General features: G+C 35.4%; 1 non-coding gene across 1 annotated transcript; it reads left to right on the plus strand.

Annotated features, from left to right (window-relative positions):
- Positions 1–1,953: 1,953 nt before the first annotated feature.
- Positions 1,954–2,059, plus strand: LOC128287334 (small nucleolar RNA R71). The gene has a single exon (XR_008278034.1). It is a non-coding gene; the product is annotated as a small nucleolar RNA R71 (small nucleolar RNA).
- The last annotated feature ends 21,536 nt before the right edge of the window (positions 2,060–23,595 follow it).

Raw genomic sequence — 23,595 nt, forward strand, 5'->3', positions numbered from 1 at the left:
AAGACATGGCAATGGTAAGTTTCAAAAGGATACCACGTAAGACCATGACAAGTCATGGCAATGGTAAGGTACCCGTGTATCTTTAGTATTCCAAGTGGTTCAAAGGGAAAATTTAAAGAGAATGTCAAGGTAAGGTAAGGTAAGACGAGTTATGCTAAAAAGGTAAGACAAGTTCATCCTAGAAGAGCAAAGGTAAGTACATAATGTTCATGTATGCTTGATAAGGAAAAAGGTAAGCAAAATGTATTAATAAATTTGATTAAGTAAGTAAGTATTTAAGTAAGTGAGTAAGTGAAGAAGTTTAAAATATATCTATAACAATTAATGAAGTTGCATTAAGTAGTATTATGCCAAGTAGTAAGATAATTCTTATAAATGTTGTTATTTATTTGCATGCAAACTTACTAAGCTTAATGTTTACCCCCTTTATTTTCCTTCTTTTTATAGTTTTTTCAAGCCAACTCGGGAATCGTAAAGTACGTCGGAGGTCTGGGCACACTATCACAAGGATTATTTTGGTATAGCTAAACGTTTCATTTTGAGTATGGCATGTATAGCATCGTAGCCATTTTGTGTGTATGATCTTATGATATGGCTGATGAATGGTATGTAAATGCTTGATAACGATTAGCTGTTGGAATGGCTAATCAAGGACATATTTGGTGTTATGTATGCCTAAATGCTAGTTATTCCATGAAAATCATGAAAAAAGTGAAATTAGCTTTAAAACAGTATCGGACAACAACAATGACGTAAATTTGGAAAATCACTAAAAATAGTAGAAGTAGATTTAGATAGTGAATGAGATATAGAATTAAATATTATTGAGTCTATTTTCATATGAAAGAAACAGAATAAATAAAGGAGTTGTATTTTATGAGATATTTAAATTTTGGTGAGACAGGGTTAGAGTGATTTGTGAATCCCCTGTTCTGATTTTAGAAATTCACTAAAAATTGTAAAAAAAAATAATTAGGAGTTATACTTTATATGTATAGATTCCTTATTGAGTATACTTTTAAACAAAATAAACGGAATGGTTATTTGAATTCTTTACAGGGAGAAAATTAATTCGAAGCGAACAGAGGTCAGAGCAGCCAAACACTGAAACAGGGGAAACTTTAACTAATAAACTGTACTAATTGGCTAGACCAAAAATTCTGAAAAAAACTTATTCAGAAGATATATGAGTCTAGTTTCAAAGAAAATTTATGGATTTGGATTTTTAGTTTCGTAACTCGAGTTATGATTTATTTAGTGACTATGATGCAGATGGATAGTTTATTGATGAAAGATGAAATAAATTGTTTTGATTTGTTTAAGTGATCGGAAAATTTTTATTGATTTCGATTTGTTCCCGATCTATTTCAATTTCATGTTTTAAGGTCTCGAGGACCCTTTTTAAGGACATATTGAATTAATGAAACTAAATTAATTTTAAAAGCAAATTTTTATGCCTGAATTAGTAAGCTAAGTCAGGTAACGCCTCGTGCTCGACTCCGACGACGGTCTCGGGTAAGGGGTGTTACAGTAAGTGTCACTAAATGGATTTTTTTGAGGTCGAGGATTATTACCCATGTAGTTTAGTTGCTCGTTATCCATGTTATGGGCATAAGGTTGATATTCCAGATGGCTTGTTCCACCGCTACTTGCTTCGCACTGCATTACTGGGTGAACCTGTGAAAAACTAAGAAAACCATCTATCTTTTTATTTAAGAGTTCTACCTAATTAGAGAGCATGGTGACTGAATCGACATTATAAACACCAGTTTTTTTTATTGGCTTTGTCCTCATGACTTGCCACTGATAGTTATTCAGTGACATCTCCTCAATAAACTCATAGGCATCTTCAGGTGTTTTATTATTGATCGTTCCGCCAGCAGTTGCGTAACCATTTACCGAGTCGATGGATTCAGACCATTGTGCAATGTTTGAACTTGGAGCCAAAGCGGTAACCCATGGTGGGGGCACCTTCTCAGTAAGTCCTTGTATCTCTCCCATGCATCGTAGAGGGTTACTAAATCCATCTGTACAAAAGAAGAGATATCATTATGTAATTTAGCCATTTTAGCTGGCGAAAAATATTTTAGTAAGAATTGTTCGGTCATTTGTTCCCAAGTAGTAATTGACCCTCGTGGTAACGAGTTCAACCACTATTTAGCTTTGTTCTTCAATGAAAAAGGAAACAACCGAAGACGTATGGCATCATCAGAAACGCCATTAATTTTAAATGTATCGCATAGTTCTAAGAAGTTGGCTAAATGAGCGTTGGGATCCTCATCCTGCAAACCATCAAACTGAACAAATTGTTGTATCATTTGAATAGTGTTAGGTTTTAATTCAAAAGTATTTGCAGCTACAGTAGGTCTAACTATGCTTGATTTAGTTCCTGTTAAAGAAGGTTTAGCATAATCATACATAGTGCGTGGAGCAAGATTTTGATTAACCTTACTTGCAGGAGGTAGCCGATTGCCTTGGTTTTTTGCCATCTCTTCGATTAGGGGTTGAGTATCGTTTTCTTGCTCGTTCTCCATGTATCTCAAGCTTCGCCTTATTTCTCTTTGGTTTCTACGAACTGTACGATCGATTTCTTTGTCAAAAAGTAATTGTCGTGACAGGTTTCTTCTAGTCATAAACTATAAAAACCTGCCAAGAGAAAGAAAAAAAGTAAGTTAATAAATAATAATAATAATAATTAAATTAAATTAAATTGTAAGAAAAATAAATGGCTAAAGTAATAAAAATTGAGCGTTCCTAATATTTTACTTCCCCGACAACGGCGCCAAAAACTTGATCGCGTGATTTCGTGATAGGTTTTAAATATTTATAATTACTCATTCTTAAACTAACTATTATTGCGATGTAGGCAAGTGTACCTATCAAACAGTAGTATAGTTTTGGCAAGACCGGATTGTTAACCCAAAAAAACTAAAAGTACTAGTAATGACTGTCTTTTTATTATCTAGCCTAAGAATAAAGAGGTTTTGTTTTAATTAACTAATTATCTAAACTAAGAACGCACAGAGAAAAGAATTGGGGAATTGCTTTTGGGAAAAATCGATTGACTTAAGACAATACCTAAGGAAAAATCCACCTAGACTTTACTTGTTATTCTGGCTCCGAATCGAACGATTTATTCATTCAACTTGTTCCGTAGAGATCCCTAAGTTATGTTATTATCCCTATTCAAGACAAATAACGTCTAATCCCTAGATTGAATAACCGAGACTTTTCTCTAATTAACACTCTAGGGTTACATTAACTCGATCTATCGATCCCCTTATTAGGTTTCACCCTAATCCGAAAAAATCTTGTCACCCTATATCTAGGCGCGCAATCAATTCCGCTTAATTATGACAAATGTACTTTTAGACAGGGTCTATTCCTCCTCTGAATAAAAGCATGCCTTGAATCAGTATTCTAGGATATCAAAACAAGAATTAAGAACACATAATTAAGAACAAGTTAAATATTTATCATACAATTTAGAAAATAATAACAAGATTCGTCTTAGATTTCATTCCCCTTAGGTATTTAAGGGTTTTAGTTCATAAATAAATAAGAAAACATCTCAGAAGAATAAAGAATAGAAAACATAAAGAAAACCCAAAACTCTTGAAGGGAAATTGAGGAGAGATCTTCAGTCTTAATGATGAATCCAGCTTCTGAGATGGATCAATCGGCTTCCTTGGAGTAATTCCTTACTCCCCCTTCTCCGTCTACCTTTTCTTCCTTCTCTCGGGTGTATTTATAGGCTTTGGAATGCCTAGAAGCCCTTAAAATTGGCCTTTTCTGAATTGAACTCAACTTGGGCTCGGTAGGGACACGCCCGTGTTCAATTACTTCAGGCCGTGCTCGAGCCAGCCAAATTGACACGGCCTGTAACACCCCTAACCCGTATCTGTCGCCAGAAGGGTTACGGAGTATTACTAAAATTTTCATGAGCGAAAAGTTGAACAAAATTAAATAGTGGATAATTATTTTAACAATTTTTGCAATTAAAACAAAACCAAAATTACAAGGTATTAATTTATTATAATTAAAAAATTTCAAAACCCAACCATATATTTGATGTGCAACGTGCCTTGCACACACACATGCATCATAAAAGAGGATCACTATTCATTTCGTGATTTGCCGTAATAGTCGAATGCATAGCAAAATTTAAATACATATAGTATTTAGCTCATATACTCAATTAAATAACCACATTCCATAAGCCTAACTTTAACCTATTAATATAATAATTTAACCACCCATTTAGTAACATTTTACTTAATCAAAAGAGTTGTATTATAAAAACAAACATAGCCATTTTTGAAATATTAAAGGTTAAGCCATATTTGTATGGTCAGAATTACAAAATTTAGTATTATAACATGGAAATCCCAAATATAATATCTATACATGCCATAATGTTATACTTAATATTAACTAAGAAGGAGTACCAAAACGTTGCAAGCAGGTGTGATGACTTCGACGATGGTCCCGAGCACACAAAATAGGTCAAAAGAAAATCTAAATGAGAGATAAGTAAACACACCAAATGAGTATTCAACTCATTAAGTCGTAAGCAATATAATGAAGACCATTAACTTGAGATCATAAAAAAATAAAGTAAAATCAACGATTTCAGCCATACCGAGCTATGCAATATATTACTTAGATTATTGATCCAACTACAAGTCAAGTCTTGCTATTCAATCAAATATCAAACAACCAGATGGCTTAAATCCTTTTCTCAAAGTATTAAACAATGATGAACTAGATGGATCTATGCATATACATTTCATGTCTCCAATTTTCTTATTTCAATCAATAGCTCTAACCCTTCATTCAGTTCCTGCACTTATTATATCATCAATCGATTTCGCACACATAGTGCTATTCAAATCCTCACACTTAGTGCCATGCTAACCTACACACGTAGTGCCTTAGAAATCCACACACTCATATTATCATTCAAATCAGCACACATAGTGCTATTCAATTCCGCACACATAGTGCCATTCAAAATCCGCACACTTAGTGCCAATGTCATTTCATTATAGCAAAGCAATTGATTTAATTCAAATAAAATATACGACCACATATATTTATCAATCAAAAGAATATCTAAACAAAAGAAATTCTTTCATGATATGCGAGCACCATTTATGTATAAAATAACCAATCTTATAATTGTTTATGGACTTACCTTATGTTTGATGAAATGGTTCCAATCGACTACTCGATACTCTTTGCTTTGCCCTTGCTTGATTCCTCTCCTTTGGGTTCTTGAGCTTAATTAACCCTTAAGATGGTCGAATGTATTTAACCAATTTCCTTCTTCTTTCACTTAAGTTTCAGCTTTGCAAAAAGAAGATGATCACTCTCTCTCTCCTTCCATTTCTTCTTTTATTCATCTTTCTTTTTATTTATTTATTTAGATTATTTTAATCATTTGTCAATATGAAATTATAATTAATTAAACTTAGCGGAAGAACATCATTGCTTGGACGGCCACTACATGTATTTTGGGCATTTTGACATGCAAACCCAAGCTTTCACACTTTGTAGCTATTATGTCCTTACATATTTACCTATCATATTTTCTAATTTTCTCAACTAAGTCCTTTCAACAAAATTCACATTCAATAAACTAAATTAAAACATCAATTTTTCACACATGCAATATTACACATAGAAGATATGTAAATAAATTTTAAATAAATTTTATGACTCGGTTTTGTGGTCCCGAAACCACATTCCGACTAGGGTCAAATTAGGGCTGTCACAACTCTCCCCCACTTAAAAATTTTCGTCCTCGAAAATCTTACCAGCGAATAAATTTGGATAACGTTCTTTCATAGAGTTTTCGAGCTCCCAAGTAGCCTCTTCTACTCCATGTTTGATCCATAATACTTTTACTAAAGAAATCTTCTTATTCCGCAATCCTTTCACTTCCTGAGATAAGATACGGATCGGTTCTTCTTCATAGCTCAAATCAGATTGAATCTCAATTTCAGATGGACTAACCACATGTGAAGGATTCGATCTATACCGTCTAAGCATCGATACATGGAATACATTATGAATCTTTGCTAGTTCAGGTGGTAGAACCAATCTATAAGCAACCGGCCCTATCCGTTTTGCTATCTCATACGGTCCAATAAATCTTGGACTCAATTTGTCCTTACGGCCAAATCTAAGCACCTTTTTCTAGGGTGAGACTTTCAAAAATGCTTTATCACCAATTTGATACTCAATATCTTTGCGTTTCAAATCCGCATATGATTTCTGACGATCCGATGCTGCTTTCAAACTATCACTAATCACTTTCACATTTTCTTCAGTTTCTCTGATCAGATCAACCCCGTATATCTTATTTTCACTGAGTTTGGTCCAATATAGTGGTGTGCGGCATTTACTACCATACAAAGCCTCGTATGGTGCCATCTTAATGCTTGATTGGAAGCTATTGTTGTACGCGAATTCAATCAAAGGTAAATATCCTTCCCACAAACCACTGAACTCGAGAATACAACATCTCAACATATCTTCGAGTATCTGAATAACTCGTTCAGATTGACCATCTGTTTAGGGATGGAAAGTTGTGCTAAAATGTAACTTAGTACCCAACGCTTCATGCAATTTTCTCCAGAATCGAGATGTAATTTGGGGTCTCTATCAGAAACAATAGAAGTAGGTACTCCATGTAATCGAACAATTTGAGATACATATAATTCTGCCAATCTATCGAGTGAAAAATCCGTACGAACAGGGATAAAATGAGTGGACTTTGTCAACCTATCAACAATAACCCAGATTGAGTCCTTCTTGCTCTGCGTCAAAGGTAAACCAAATACAAAGTCCATCGTTACTCGATCTCATTTCCACTCAGGTATCATGATCAGCTGTAGTAATCCCGAAGGCACCTGATGCTCCGCTTTCACTTGTTGACATATCAAACATTTAGAAACAAAGTCGGAAATGTCTCTTTTCATACCATGCCACCAATATTGTCTTTTTAGATCGTTGTACATTTTCGTGCTACCAGGATGGACCGACATTCGGCTACAATGGGCCTCACTCAAAATCATCGAAGTAAGTTATGAATTTCTCAGAACAGAAAATCGACCTCTGAATCTTAAACAATCATTGTCGTCAATTTGAAACTCTGAACCCATATTAGAATCACATTGAGCTTGTTTAGCAACCAATTCATCGTCGATTTTCTGTGCTTCACAAACTTGCCGTATTAACACTGGTTCTGCTTTTAATTCCGCTACCAGCACATCATCGGCGAAAATAGACAGATGTACATTCCTTGCTCGAAGAGCAAATAGAAATTTTTGACTTAGGGCATCAGCCACAACGTTTGCCTTACCTGGATGATAATTAATGACAATTTCGTAGTCCTTTAATAATTCAAGCCACCGTCGTTGTCTCAGATTCAAGTCTTTCTGAGTCATTAAATATTTTAGGCTTTTGTGATCAGTATAAACATGGCATTTCTCTCCAAACAGGTAATGACGCCAAATTTTAAGAGAAAACACAATCGCAGGTAGCTCGATATCATGAGTTGGATAATTTTTCTCGTGAGGCTTTAGTTGTCTCGAAGCATATGCAACAACTCTACCTTCCTGCATCAACACACAACCCAAACCGTTTAAAGAAGCATCACTGTAGACTACGAACTCTTTACCAGACTCTGGCTGAACTAACATAGGAGCCTCCGTCAAAAGGGTCTTCAGCTGGTCAAAACTTGTCTGACACTTCTCTGACCACTCAAACTTGACATCTTTCCGGAGTAGTTTCGTCAACGGTGTTGCAATCATCGAGAAACCTTTAACAAATCGTCGATAGTACCCAGCGAGTCCCAGAAAGCTCCAAACTTTAGAAACATTCCTCGGAGGTTTCCAATAAATAATGGCTGAAATTTTGTTCGGATCAACTCTAATACCCGAAGCGAATACAACATGCCCTAGAAAGCTGACTTCCCTTAACCAAAATTCACATGTACTGAATTTTGCATACAACTGATTATCTCGCAAAATCTGAAGTACTAGCCTCAAGTGTCCGGTGTGCTCGGACTTATTGTGAGAATAAATTAGAATATCATCTATGAACACCACCACAAATCGATCTAAATACTGTCTGAATATCTGATTCATCAGATCCATGAAAACAGCCGGGGCATTAGTGAGCCCAAACGGCATCACTAAAAACTCATAGTGTCCATATCTCATTCTGAAAGTAGTCTTAGGAACGTCAGAATCTCTAACTCGCAATTGATAATAGCCAGATCGCAAATCAATCTTCGAAAACATGGAAGCTCCTTTCAACTGGTCAAATAAGTCATCTATCCGCGGCAACGGATATTTATTCTTTATCGTCACTTTATTGAGCTGACGATAATCAATACATATTCGCATAGTTCTGTCTTTCTTTTTTACGAACAGTACTGGAGCACCCCAAGGTGAAAAGCTGGGTCACACAAAACCTCTGCCAGTCAATTCTTGCAATTGAGCTTTCAATTCTTTCAACTCAGTCAGTGCCATACAATACGGAGTGATCGAAATTGGTGTCGTACCCGGAACCAATTCTATGCCGAACTTTACTTTTCTAACAGGTGGCAATCCTGGTAATTCCTCAGGAAACACTTCTGGATACTCACAAACCACAGGCACAGTCTCGAGCTTTCGTTCCGATACCTTGCTATCTAGTACATATGCAAGATAAGCTTCATAACCCTTTCTCACATATTTCTGAGCTAATACAGAAGATATCACTTCTGGTAACCCATTCAGATCATTAGACTCAACTCGAATCATTTCACCACTCGAACATCGTAAGTCTATAGTCCTTCGCTTGCAATTTACCACAGCATCATGTTCAATTAACCAGTCCATTCCGAGAATAATATCGAATTCGTCGAAGGGTAATAGCATCAAATCCACCAGAAAACAGAAATCTTTAATTATCAATGAACATCTCTTGCATACTTTATCAACTAACACATACCGACCCAAAGGGTTTGACACTCAGATCACAAATTCAAGAGACTCAACGGTAGAGTCTTCTATCGACGCTAATGTTTCACATACGTAAGAATGAGTCAAACCAGGATCAATTAAAGCAAGTACACTAGTACTATAGAGAGTGAATGTACCAGTAATAACATCAGGGGAGGATGCCTCCTCTCGTTCACTGATGGCATAAGCTCTGGCAGGGGCACGAGTCTCAGATCGAACAGCCATATCAGAAGTCCCTCTCTGATTACCACCCCTACCTCCTGTATTTCTCGGTGGTCTACCTCTAGTTGTTGCACAACTCGATCTCGCACCTTGTATCTTATTTTTCTCATCAGGTTCCGTGTAATCTCAAATGAAATGATCTCACGAACCGCATCTATAATTGGCTCTGTTAATAGACTTACCCCAACATTCACCTACATGTTGTCTTCCACACTGTGAACACTCAGGTTTTTCTTGCCAATTGTTGCCGACACTAGCAACAGAAGTAGCTTGAGAGTCCGTTGACGGTCGCTCCTTAATAGAAATTCTTGCAGTCGTCTTTGATTTGTTAGTATCGTCTCTGAACTTCTTTGCAGTCGAGAAAGAAGTTTACCCGTTGATCTTTTACGAAAATCTCTAGCTTTAGTTTTAGCTTTCTTTTTCTCCTTTCCAAGCTCTTCAACCTTGCAAGCTCGTTCAACCAGTGTTACAAATTCTTTTAGTTCTAAAATACCCATCAGTAGCTTTAGATCTTTATTCAATCCCTCTTCAAATCTTTCACACATGGAAACTTCATCAGCTACACACTCCTGAGCATATCGAATGAGCCTTACAAACTCACATTCATATTCGGATACCATCAAACGGCCTTGTTTAAGCTCCAAAAATTCTTTGCGCTTTTGATCAATGAATCGTTGACTGATATACTTTTTACGAAACTCCGTCTGAAAGAAGTCCCAAGTAACTCGTTCCTTTGGAACAATCAAAATCAAAGTTCTCCACCAATAGTAGGCCGAATCTCATAATAAGGATATGGCACACTTTAGACACTCATCGGGTGTGCAAGATAGCTCATCAAAAACACGGATAGTATTATCAAGCCAAAACTCAACCCTTTCAGCATCATTAGTAGCGGTGGCTCGAAATTCCTCGGCCCCGCGCTTTCTAATCAAATCAACAGGAGGCTTACTCAGCCTCAAAGGATCAGTAGTTGCTAGTATTATAGGCACCGGAGAAGGATTATCTAAATTCAGGAATTGTTGAGCAGCTGGGTTTGTTCGGGCATATTGTGCAACCCACTCATTCATCATGGTAAAGAAGGCTTGCTTAGCCCCATCATCTTGATTACTCGCAGATGGTTGAGGTTCAACAGGCGCTGTCCCTTGCGCAGGAGCAGGCGCTACACTCTCAACGTCATCCGCTAAGGCTCTCTCTGGAGTGAATTCCATTTACTAATCAAAACAACAATTTCAACCGCCAAAAGTCATCACACTATCAAATACTAGCATTATGGCATGTATAGCTAGACTCATACGTGCTACGGTAGTCCTAGGATCGACTAAACCGTAGCTCTGTTACCAAATAAATGTAACACCCCTAACCCGTATCCATCGCCAGAAGGGTTACGGAGTATTACTAAAAATTTCATGAGCGAACAGTTGAACAAAATTAAATAGTGGATAATTATTTTAACGATCTTTGCAATTAAAACACAATCGAAATTACAAGGTATTAATTTATTATAAATCAACAATTTCAAAACCCAACCATATATTTGATCTGCAAAGTGCCTTGCACACACACATGCATCATAAAAGAGGATCACTATTCATTTCGTGATTTGCAGTAATAGTCGAATGCATAGAAAAATTTAAATACATATAGTATTTAGCTCATATACTCAATTAAATAACCGCATTTCATAAGCCTAACTTTGACCTATTAATATAATAATTTAACCACCCATTTAGTAACATTTTACTTAATCAAAAGAGTTGTATTATAAAACAAACATAGCCATTTTTGAAATATTAAAGGTTAAGCCATATTCGTATGGCGAATTACAAAATTTAGTATTATAACATGGAAATCCCAAATATAATATCTATACATGCCATAATGTTATACTTAAGATTAACTAAGAAGGAGTACCAAAACGTTGCAGGCAGGTGTGATGACTTCGACGAAGGTCCCGAGCACACAAAATGGATCAAAAGAAAATCTAAATGAGAGACAAGTAAACACACCAAATGAGTATTCAACTCAGTAAGTCGTAAGCAATATAATGAAAACCATTAAATTGAGATCATAAAAAAATAAAGTAAAATCAACTATTTCAGCCATACCGAGCTATGCAATATATTACTTAGATTATTGATCCAACTACAAGTCAAGTCTTGCTATTCAATCAAATATCAAACAACCAGATGGCTTAAATCCTTTTCTCAAAGTATTAAACAATGATGAACTAGATGGATTCATGCATATACATTTCATGTCTCCAAGTTTCTTATTTCAATCAATAGCTCTAACCCTTCATTCAGTTCCTGCACTTATTATATCATCAATCGATTTCGCACACATAGTGTTATTCAAATCCGTACACTTAGTGCCATGCTAACCCGCACACGTAGTGCCTTAGAAATCCACACACTCGTATTGACACTCAAATTAGCACACATAGTGCTATTCAATTCCGCACACATAGTGCCATTCAAAATCCACACACTTAGTGCCAATGTCATTTCAGTATAGCAAAGCAATTGATTTAATTCAAATAAAATATACGACCACATATATTTATCAATCAAAAGAATATCTAAACAAAAGAAATTCTTTCATGATATGCGAGCACCATTTATGTATAAAATAACCAATCTTATAATTGCTTATGGACTTACCTTATGTTGGATGAAATGGTTCCAATCGACTACTCGATACTTTTTGCTTTGCCCTTTCTTGATTCCCCTCCTTTGGGTTCTTGAGCTTAATTAACCCTTAAGATGGCCGAATGTCTTTAACCAATTTCCTTCTTCTTTCACTTAAGTTTTGGCTTTGCAAGAAGAAAATGATCACTCTCTCTCTCCTTCCATTCCTTCTTTTATTCATCTTTCTTTTTATTTATTTATTTAGATTATTTTAATCATTTGTCAATATGAAATTATAATTAATTAAACTTAGCAGAAGAACATCATTGCTTGGCCGGCCACTACATGTATTTTGGGCATTTTGACATGCAAACCCAAGCTTTCACACTTTGTAGTTATTATGTCCTTACATATTTACCTATCATATTTTCTAATTTTCTCAACTAAGTCCTTTCAACAAAATTCACATTCAATAAACTAAATTAAAACATCAATTTTTCACACATGCAATATCACACATAAAAGATATGTAAATAAATTTTAAATAAATTTTATGACTCGGTTTTGTGGTCCCGAAACCACATTCTGACTAGGGTCAAATTAGGGCTGTCGCACAGCCGTGTGGTCTGCCCGTGTGAGGAGGTCCAGGCCGTGTTGATTTCGTCCTTTGGCCCACTTTCTCCGTTTTTGGCCCGTTTCTCGTTCCTTTCGCTCTCCTATGCTCTCCTAAGTATAAAACATGAAATTAAAGCATTAAGAGAATCGAATTCACCAATTCTAATGAGATATCGTCCATAAAATGCATTAAACATGGGGTAAAAATATGTATAATTTATGGTTTATCATTTATATCAAGTTTAAATTATTCGGACTATAGAAATACCACTGAGTTATGCTTAGCTTGAGGTTTTATTTTTCATGCTCAAGTTAGGTGCTTTTCATATTGCCATCGACTCAACATCCAACGACGATCCCATAATCAAGTGTGATGATGTTTAAATTTTGTAATGGCATGTAGTTAGAAGGTCTTTTGGTTGCTAGTGTGATGATATTTTGGATTTCAAGTGATCTGTTGTTTATATGTATATATGGATGAGGTTGAGATTAAGTTTTGTTATGTAGCTTAATGTTTGGTATGTGTTTTTAGCTTAAAGCATGATAGTTTAAGTATCTAAATGTTAGTTCACTATTGGCAAATTGAGTACGAATGATAGTCTTGCTGTAACACCCCTATCTCGCAACCGTCGCCGAAATAGGTAAGGGGCATTACTAGATAGACAGAACATCACAGATCAATACAAAATCACGGATATCACATAATATTAATGCATAAGCAATTCAACAATTCATTCGTTATGGAGGTCTCCAAGACCTAAGACATACTTTTAAAAAAGGTCAGGACTAAACCGAACACATTCAAAATTTTCAGAACTTAGAAAAAATTTTCAATTCTGTTAAGGTCACACGCCTGTGTGATCAAGCCGTATGCCTTACACGGGCACCAGACACACCCATGAGGTCCAGCCGTGCCAAAATAGAATATACATACTGACTTTTACACATGGCCATGTGCCATGGCCGTGTGATACTTAGCTAGCTACTGACTTAAGCCCACGGCCACATGACACGCCCATGTGTCTTAACCGTGTGATCTTAAGAGGTTACTGCTTTGCATACATGGCCACAAGGCATGCCCGTGTTCCCTGACCGTGTGGCACAATACAGGCTTGGTTTATGCCAACTTGCCACCTCTTTTTGGGTCATTCCTACAAACAATATTAAACAACATTTATACCAAAATTTTTAGCCAATTCCATGCTTAAAACATGCTTCATTACAACTAAATCATCATCATTCAATAACCTATTCAAACTCATACCAAACACATTAAAAAATCTTATTACAACAACATGCCAAAATACTCATTTCATAGCTCACTTATGGCATCTTCTAACTCATGCTTAAACTTACCATTTCCTCAACTTGCCATATTTCAAAATGATCAACATATATAAGGCCATATAACCATTACAAGCATACACAATTTGGCATCACAAACCATTTACCAAAACTAAGCACAAATATACCATTTGCTAGCCAACTCTCATGGCATAACATATATACATATCAAAGTTTAAATACATAGACATTCTAGCCTATACATGCCATACTTAAAAATATTTTCACTTTCAAAAGTACCAAAATAAGTTCGATAGTATGATGACAATCCTTGACGATCCCCGAGCCTTCAGTAGCTACGATAACTTTAAAACAGACAGAAATCACACAGAATAAGTTACAAAGAGCTTCGTAAGCCAAATACGATTGGTTTAACTTTTAAAGCATATAAAGTACAAATTAATAGCAAGAATTCATAGCCATTTCATAGAATAGTTCATGAGCCTAACTATGCTAATTTGCTTGTATACATGTCATGTTTCATTTCCATGATTTCATATATACTTCGCATTCATTATTTCACAAAAACAGAGTCTTTCATATTCAGAAATTTAGTACAATACAAACGTACCTGTATAAATTATACATTTCATATATTCATTCCCATATGTCGTACTCTATCATCAGTCGGTTCAGAAACGATACAGATACTCATAAATGGGTACAATGCCGACGTCCCAGACGTGGTCTTACATGTAATTCAGTATCGATGCCTCTATCCCAGATAGAGTCTTACATGAATTCAAATACGATGCCAATGTCCCAGACATGGCCTTACACGTAAATCTCAAATCAAGGCCTGTGTCCCAGACACGGTCTTACACGATATCTCAGATCGATGACAACGTTCCTTTAGAAACATACAGAGCTTTTTATATACTAGCATATTATCGAAATTTACTCAGAATTCATTCATCAGGCTCTTACAGTCGTCTAATACAGATTATAACTAGTATATACAACATTCAATCAATTTAACACGTAATTGTACTCTGACTTACCTCGTACGGATTTTGGATGGAAACGAGTCGACTATATAACTATTTTGGACTTCCCTCGATCAAAGTCTGATTTTCTTTGTTCTTGATCTAATACAATTAAAATTCAACCATTCAATCATTCATTTCATTCAAAATAATCCATGAACACATATTTAGGGTACTTTGCATTTTAGCCCTTACATTTTCACACTTTGATAATTTAGTCTATTTTTCACAAAATTACAAATATGCAAAATTCACCAAGACTATAGCTTGGCAAAATATACATAGCTTCCATACAAGCCCAAAAAATATATTTAATTCACAATTTATTCCTTCAAAATCTCATTTTCACAAATTAGCCCAAATAGCTCTATTCCATCAAAAATTCAAGAACAAAGCATGATAATCTCACATATATCTTTCATAATCCATATGAAAACATAACAAAGCTCATATAATCATCAATGGCACATTTCATAATCTTCAACGAAAACAGAAATTCAGACATGGGTTTTCAAGAACACGAAACAACGATCACAAAAACGTAGAAATTTTCAAAAATGAACCAAAGTACATACCTTAATCAACCAAATCAATGACCAAACCCAAGGATAGTCTTCTTCTTTCTATTTTCTTGATATAATCGGCTATATGCATGATAATAATGGCCAATTTCAAGTTTTCATTTTATTATAACAACTTTAATAAATATTTTCCCATTTTTCCCTTGACTAATAAACATTAAAACTTACCAACTACATGTCCATATTTGTCCACCATTAAAATAAATGGTAAATTTGACATGCAAGGACCCTAACTTAAATAAGCCAAATCAAATAGGTACTTTTAACATCTAGCACACAGCTTTTACACTTTACGCGATAAGATTTTTTTTTCAATATTCAGTATGGAAACAGACAAATTAAATCACAAAAATTTCACAGATGCAAATTCATTCATCATGGACACAGAAAATAATATTAAAATATTTTTCAGACTCAGATTTTTTGTCCCAAAACCACTATTCTGACTAGGGTCTAAACCGGACTGTTACACTTGCATGGTTATGCTTTGTTGATATCTTTCAGTATATAAAATGTGGTACCAATGAGGGTACATTGGTTAGGTATATTAGATGATTCATTTGGCATAGTTTGAGCATGCTTAATTGTGTTCTGGATAGGTTAAATGGTTGGTAATTGAGTTGCTTAGTGCTCAAGTATGTAGGAAATGGTTAACTTTAGTTTTAAGGTACTTTTATATACACACGGGCAACACACACGGGCATGTGCCCTAAGAATGTTGAAAAAAATAGTATAGGTGTAGTTTCCACACAGCCTGCGACATAGCCGTGTCACCCAAGTCAGTGAGTTACACGGCAGAGACATGGTCGTGTGTCTCAAGTCAGTGAGTTACACGGGCAGGGACAGGCCGTATGTCTCAATTTCAAAAGTTATACGGTATGGCCACACGGCCTAGTGTCCCCTATTTCTAAACATTTTGAAAATTTACCCTAAACTTCTAGAATTATTTCAAATTAGTTTCTATTTGTTCATAGAATATTTTTGGGGTTATATAGACTCAAATTAAGGCCTATAAGAATATTTTTACTCTAATTTGGAATGAAATAGCATGATAGATTATAATTGTTTTAAATTGTTAGTAATGTTTGTGACCCTAATCCGACATCGGAGAGGGGTTAAGGGATTACACAGATCCTACCCCCATCCTCTACACACCAACTCCGTCCAACCAATCACACCAATTAGGACTATAAGAGTCTATCCATCCAATTGCACTAGGTATGCCACTCATAAAGGTGCAGCTGAGTTGTCAGAAAAATGTTGCGGTTTAACCACCAAAATTATAGTAATACTGCCAGAATACACTTCCTCCATCACATATCAAACCCATCCAGATGCACATACATAAATAAACTAACACATATATTCCATAAATAAATGTCATGCATACTTTTCATACGTAATCATGCTTTCGGAGTTATCAAAACACAAATCATACATTTATTTTTCACATACCTTACCTGCATCACATACAGACACAAATCAACAGATGTCTCATTTCAAGGCTTATTTAAGCCAACAGACCCCACAGAAGGTCTAATTACGAATTTTGGAGTCAAATGGGCCTAGGTGAAATTTTTAAGAAAATGGGCTTACAAGCCTGTGTGGCCCACACGGCCTAACACACACCCGTGTAACCAACACGGGCTGCCATTAACCACTCACTCTTGAAATAACAGGAACCAACAAATTCTTAGTTCATCGGAGGGTAACCATCTACCAATCTTCACCTATTACGGGCACAGAATCAATCTAACTGATACTTAACCCTTTATGATCAATCAAAACCACAGAATCAAAAAATTTGCATCCCTGTTTAATATCCCCACAAAAAGATTTATTTACCAGAACTTGATACTGCAACAATGAAACTTTCAATACATATATGACAAATGAAATAATGAATAGCAATAGATGAAGAAGGAAGGGAAAATATTTTGGAAAAAATAAAAAGAATTGACAAAAAAATAAAGAAAGTGTTTCACTAAAAATCCAATGTGAAAACAAAATTGAAAAAAGTGTGGAAAGAGAGAAGAGAATGACAGTTAAGGGACAAAAACTAGGAGAAAAACCCTCATCACTTTTTTAAAACCACCGCACTAACTCTTATTCATTATCCACATTAGATTTTTCTGCTAAGTTAAAACAAAAATAAACTCCACTTTACACACACAAGATTTGAACACGGGATCCCTAGGTAAGCTAAAGCCTTACTACTGAACCAGTAGGCTCATTCCTTCAATAGTTGAGCAAAAATAATATTTATGCCAGATGTTCAAGGATAGGGGTTTAGGAAAAAAAATAATAAAAATTCAAGGGAAATGATTCAAACCCAGAACCTCTCACATACAAGCACAACATCTATCCACTAAACCAGATTAACTCACTTGACAAGATTTCCACAATCTTAACTTAAAGACAGGACATGACCACTCTTAGTTTCACTAACCCAATTTCTTCTAATCTGATTTTCTGGATGTGACAAAGACCCTAATTTATGGCAGAGACAAACTCTCATTCGAGGATACGAAGGATCATTTTTTGAATAAAGACAAACTCGACAATGAGTTTGGTTCGGATAGCAAGGAAGATAGGCAAGCTTCCATTTTGGTAGCATCAAATAAGCGAGACAAAATGTGTCACTATTGTAAGAAGTTAGGTCATGTTAAAGAAGATTGTTATAAACTACAAAATAAAAGGGCTGTTGAGAGTAACAAAGAAGATGTAGCTAGTGTTAATTGGCCGATGAAAACGGTGATGATTTCTTTTTAGTGTCAAAGAGCGATAGCTCCAAGCTTACTTCACAAAGGATCCTAGATTCGGGATGCTCTTTCCATATGTGTCCCAATAGCAAATGATTCTTCATATACAATTCGGTTAAAGGTGGAGTTGTGCGCATGGGAAATAATTCATCTAGTAAGGTAATCAATATCAGTATTGTTATCACTAGGATGCATGATGGGACAATTAGGACACTCTCAAATGTCATGTATATACCTAATTTACAAAAGTATCTCATCTCCTTGAGTATTTTAGACTCGAAAGGTTGTAGAATCAACATCGAGTCGAGCAACATTAAGGTGTCTCGTAGGGTTCTCCTTTTGTTAAAAGGTAAAAGGATTGACAGTCTTTATATTATGGAAGGTTCTACAGTGGCTGGTGAAACTGAACGTCCCTCGTTCATTACAAAGTCGAAGTTAACTCGTTTGGAGCGGAGGCAACTTGGTCATATGAGGGAAAAAGGTATGACCGTTTTGTTGAAGAAAGGTTCTCTTTTGGATATAGGTTTTGTAACACCCCTAACCCGTATCTGTTGCCAAACTAGGGTTATGAGGCATTACCGGACATGTCGGAACATTTAATAATCAATTCACAAATATCACCCACACATCATAGCATTATAGTCAAACATCATTTCAAAGTCCCTTTCTTAGGTCATCGAGACCTTAAGCATGCTTTAGGAAGGGGTCGAGACTTAACCGAGCACATATAAAATTTCTTAGAAACTTAACAAATTTTCAAAGTTACAGAGGTCACACGCCCGTGTGACCTGGCCATGTACCTCACACGGCATTAGACATGCCCGTGTGTCTAACTCGTGACTAAACAGGGCATGCATACTGACTTGTACCACACAGCCGGTGACATGACCATATGCCTTGGTCGTGGTCGAAATTGACTTGGGTTACACGGCTAACTACACGCTCGTGTTTCTAGCCCATTTACACTTCGGAATGGCCACACACTCCCATGTGCCAAGGTTGTGTGCCTCACATGAACACTAGACACGCCCGTGTGTCTAGGCCGTGCTCAAGACTGACTTTAAACTATAGGACTACCCTAGGGGACACACGGCTGTGTAACATAATCGTGTGTCGCACACGATTGAGACAGGCGCACATGTCTCTGCCTGTGTGGATAAAATATGCTATTTGCAAAGCCAATTTGTCACCCTTAATGGTCATCCATACAAGTCCAAAATTAAAGCACAATTGCACCATAATTTCAACCAATTTCAATCATAAAACATACTTCCTTCATGTCATATAATCACCAACCAATTATCATCCAATCCAAAACATACCAAAATCACATACCAAACTCATTCATTCATAAATGTCATTATCCCAATTTTTCACATCCATTTTTCATATCAAAATCATACCATTTCCATAACTAATTCAAATAACTAACTTACCAAATTGACCATTTCTCACTAAGCTAATTATGCACTTCAAAACATACCATTTCTTATCACAACTTATATACCAAAAACCAAACCCAGTAGTAACTTTAATCTAGCCATATCACATGGCATGATATACACTTTACAAATCATATCCAAATACTTCTAGCTTATACATGCCATACTTCAATATTCACATTTTCAAAAGGTACCAAAATAGAGTTCAACAGTGTGGTGATGATCCTCGACGATCCCCGAGCTTCTAGTGGCTTTGATATTTATAAGACAATGCAAACACACACAAAGTAAGCTTTCAAAAGCTTAGTAATCCATATACAAATAAACTTATCATATATCACAATTATCAACCAATTCATTCATATAAATCATGGCATAACACAATAGTAAGTTAATATTTCTTATTTAGCTCAATTGTTGATAATCAATTACTTGTAAATACATCACATTTCCTAGTAGTTCACATATCAAAAGATCATATCCATACTCACCTTTCATTTCCAAACTCCATGTAAAGTTCATATGTAACGCCCCCACACCCGAGACCATCGCCGGAGTCGAGCTTGAGGGGTTACCGAACAATATTTATCAAATTAAGAACTTCAAATCATTTATTTCTACATTCACAGCTTTCTAACTACCCGCGTCACAGTTACAAGAAAAATCATATCTCAAGTTACGAAACTCGAAATCTAGATCTGTAAATTTTCCCTAAATCTAGACTCATATATCTATTTACTAATTTTTTTCTAGAATTTTTGGTTGGGCCAATTAGTACAGTTTATTAGTTAAATTCTCCCCTGTTTCAGGGTTCGGCTGCTCTGACCTCTGTGTATTACAAATAATATATTTCTCTATACAGAAATAAAATGACTATAAAGTTTGTTTCTCTTAAAACTAGACTCAATAAGGAATCTGTACATATAAATAAAAACTTCTAATTATTTTCGTAAAATTTATTATGAATTTTTAAAGTCAGAATAGGGGATCTAGAAATCACTCTGGCCCTGTTTCACAAAAGTTTAAATATCTCATAAAAAATAATTTATATGCCTGTTTTGTTCAATCCACATGAAAATAGACTAATTAAGCTTCAATTTAATAACTTAATCATTATTTAGTTCTATTTATACTATTTTTAGTGATTTTTCAAATTCATGTCATTGCTGCAGCAATATTCTGTTTTAAGGCAAGTTTCATCTTTCCATGAATTTTTATGAACTAGATAACCTATTAAACTTCCATAATATCAAACATGATCTAAATTAGCCATCACCATGACTTATCAATATCAAACATTTTCTCAACCAAACATGGCCATATCATAAAATTATTTACACAAAATAAGTATATTGCTATACATGCCATACTTAAGTTTTACAAGCCATTTACCCATATGAAAGTCCTTTGGATAGTGTGATCGAACCTTCGACCCGTCCCGATTCTCGAGCTGGCTTGTTCAAAACTACAGTAAATAAAGAGGAGGGAGTAAGCATAAATGCTTAGTAAGTTCATATGTAAATAACAAGTAACATAACAATACAAATATACCAAACAACTTTAGCATGGTATCACCAAAACATATATCACATTTCTAAACATCATTCCTCATCTTACCACCTTATCATTGTTGTATCTATTTTCAACCCGAGGGTTAAGAACATACCTGTCCAAAGTGTCCATTTCACAACATTTACCAAAACGTTGCTTGCATCTTAAGTGTTCTTCCATTTCACTAGAAATTTCACCCGTTGAACACATCGGAATACAACTCGAATACACGGATAATTTGCACATAAGTGCCTCATATGTAATCAAGAAATCATGTAACCCGCCCCTAAGTGAACTCGGACTCAACTCAACGAGCTCGGGCGTTCGCATCCACAAGTGAAATCGGACTCAACTCAACGATTTCGGATGCCTAGTTACATCTCACGAACTCGGACTCAACTCAACGAGTTCGGACATTCGCATCCATAGGTGAACTCGGACTCAACTCAACGAGTTCGGATGCTTAACTATCCTAGTGACATGTCACTTGTATCCTAATCTATTCCTAAGGTTCAAACAGGCTTTTTCCCTCGATCTCATATTTGTCGTCTTCCATGGAATATCGGAACCGATACTTGGTAGCAATTCATATTTATCAAGTAGTAAACATAATTTGCATATTACTCAACATTAACCACAAAGCATAATATTTCATGATTAAAAATCAGCGTATCATATAATTAACATCAATAACTTAAAAATAACAATTATGCTACATTATTTACACATGAACTTACCTTGGTACCAAAATATAAAGATTTTGCAATTTAGTCCACAATCTTTTCTTTTCCTCGATCGCGACTTGAATCTCGTTTTTCTTGATCTATAATACCAATTTAATCTTATTTAATACATACATTCATCAAAACAGCATTTAATACGAACTTTGGAAAAATTACACTTTTGCCCCTAAACTTTTGCATAATTACACTTTTGCCCCTAGGCTCGGGAATTAAACTTTATTCCTTATTCTTATGTTTTATAACATGCTGATCATTTTTCCGTTCTATGGCAACATCAAATTCTCTCTCTAACATATACTTGTGACTATTAGGTATTTTTGCCGATTAAGCCCTTTTACTCGTTTTCACTCAAAACCGAGTAGCACAAGTTGTCTAACATAATTTAAAACCTCATATTCTATCATAAAACATCAAAATACACAAATTTCACCTATGGGTATTTTTCCAAATATAAACCCTAGGTTGAATTATTGCTAACATAAGCTTAATCGAGCTAACGGATTCCAAAAACGTAAAGAACATTAAAAGCGGGCTTGGAATCACTTACTATGGAGCTTGGAAGCTTGAAACAAACCCTAGCTATGGAGAACCCTTGAAATTTTGGCCTAATGAAGAAGATGGACAAAATTGGCTTTTAATTTTGTTTTTAATTCATTTTAATAACTAAATGACCAAAATGCCCTTACTACTAAACTTTCCAAAATTCCTTCCATGTCCTAATTTTTTCCATGAACTTAAAATTGGTCAAATTGCTATTTAAGACCTCCTCATTAATATTCCAAAACAATTTCATACTAAAAACTTCTAGAATGCAAGTTTTGCAACTTATTCGATTTAGTCCCTACTTTCAATTTAAGCACTTTAGGCATAGAATTTCATCACAAAATTTTCACACAATCATGCAATCATATCATAATCATAAAAATAATTATAAAATTATTATTTCTATCTCGGATTTGTGGTCACGAAACCACTATTCCGATTAAGCCCCAATTCAGGATATTACAACTCTCCCCCCCTTTTAAGGATTTTCGTCCTCGAAAATCTTACCGGTAAACAGGTGTGGATATTGGTTTCTCATAGTTTCTTCAGGTTCCCATGTAGCCTCTTCTACCCCATGCTTTTGCCACAACACTTTCACAAGTGCAACACTTTTATTTCATAGTTGTTTGACTTCTCGAGCTAAAATCTTAATCGGTTCTTCTTCATAAGTCATATCCGGTCGCAGTTCAATTTCTGTCGGTGAAATTATATGTGAAGGATCCAAACAATACCGGCGTAACATAGATACGTGAAACACATCATGAATCTTCTCTAATTCGGGTGGTAACGCTAGCCGATATGCTACCGGTCCAACTTTTGCAATTATTTCATACGGTCCAATAAAACGCGGACTTAACTTGCCCTTTCGTCCAAATCTAAGGACTTTCTTCCATGGAAACACTTTCAAAAATACCTTATCACCAACTTGAAACTCCATTTCTTTTCGTTTCAAATCCGCATAAGATTTTTGTCTATCTGAAGCAGCTTTCAAACAATCTCGAATCACTTTCACCTTTTCTTCGGTTTCTTTAATTAAATCAACTCCATAAATCTGATTTTCCTTGAGTTCAATCCAATACAATGGCGTTCGACATTTACGACCATATAATGCTTCATAAGGTGCCATCTTCAAACTCGTCTGATAACTATTATTATAAGCAAA

This window comes from Gossypium arboreum, chromosome 13 (genome assembly GCF_025698485.1).
Source record: "Gossypium arboreum isolate Shixiya-1 chromosome 13, ASM2569848v2, whole genome shotgun sequence".
In the NCBI taxonomy this organism is placed as follows: domain Eukaryota; kingdom Viridiplantae; phylum Streptophyta; class Magnoliopsida; order Malvales; family Malvaceae; genus Gossypium; species Gossypium arboreum.